Genomic DNA, 1,408 nt, shown 5'->3' on the forward strand with positions numbered 1-1,408 from the left:
GAAGAGACAAGCATCGCCCTTCCTATTGGACCCTAGCAACTAAGGAAGAAACAAGAAAGAAATCAAAGAAATGAAAACAACATTGGTACTTCTATCACTGTAAGTTCAATTTTCCAATTTCCATTTTTTTTTGAACAATTGAAATATTGCGCATTTTCCGCTTTTGTTTGCACAAGAAGCAAATACATTCTTTCGCTCAACATAATTTTAAGCTCTAATTTAAGAAGAGAAAAAAACAAAAATAAAAATAAAAACAATGGCACACCCTAATTTTGCTCTGATCAAATATCAAGCAGATAACATTCCCCTATTTAACGGCCACGCTAAGCAAATCAACAGATTTATAAATGCTTGCGACAATTTTCTCAATAACCATCGAGATAGAACTAATGAGGACGCACACATAAATGCTTGTCTTTTGACACTATCCTTTGCAAATTAGTAGGCAGAGGCGCTGATTTAATAGCTTCTCGTGTTGAACTTCAATCATGGGAACTTGTTAAACAAGCTATCATTGACACATTTGCAGACCAAAGATCAATTGATTGTGTAGTGCAAGATATAATCATCCTCAAACCCTCGAAAAACGAAACAGCCCAAGAATTTGGCTTGCGTTTACAAGACGTACGCAGTCTCCTATTTTCAAAACTCAATATGAGTAATGAAACTCGGGAGATCAAACTATTAAAATTATCAGAATATCAAAACCTTATTCTCAGAACATTCACTAGTGGCTTAAGCTATCACATGCAACTAGTGGTAAGACTTAAAAACCCAAAAGGAAGAAAATTTTATTTATTACAAAAATCGAGTCAATAATGAAAATAAAACGGTAATTAACATTCGAGATCAATTACCCAAACCAAATGTATTTTCTCCAAACTTTAGACATACACAGAGACATACATTACCCATTTTCAGACCAAGCTTTCAAAATAATCAACCCATGTTTTTCCGTGCAAATCCAAACCCTTTCAGACCTAATTTCAATCAATTTTCAAATCCACAAACAAATAACAATTTCAGAAATTTTCCAAGACCACAAATGTACAAAATGAACAAGACTACTCAGAAAACCCAAATACCCACTATAAATACCATCTCAATGAGGATTTCTATGAAAACCAACCAATTTCAGACTCACATGATTTTAATCAATCAAATATCGATAATTGCGAACATTTTCAGAAACCCCAGATTTCGCACCAGAAAACGTAATATTAATCAATAACCTTTCAATGAACAAATTACCTGTCCTACACATTCCAGAAATTAATGCAAACTTTATTATTGGCACAGGTAGCGGCAGAAGTTTTCTAAAACCTGATTTAGCTTACCAAATTTCCCCAAACACTATCGGTTCAGAATTATTCTTTGTCAAAACGGCACATGCCACTTCAATGCATAA

This window comes from Dendroctonus ponderosae, unplaced genomic scaffold, assembly GCF_020466585.1.
Source record: "Dendroctonus ponderosae isolate FM_Combo_2020 unplaced genomic scaffold, Dpon_F_20191213v2 Dpon_F_20191213_1, whole genome shotgun sequence".
In the NCBI taxonomy this organism is placed as follows: Eukaryota; Metazoa; Arthropoda; class Insecta; order Coleoptera; family Curculionidae; genus Dendroctonus; species Dendroctonus ponderosae.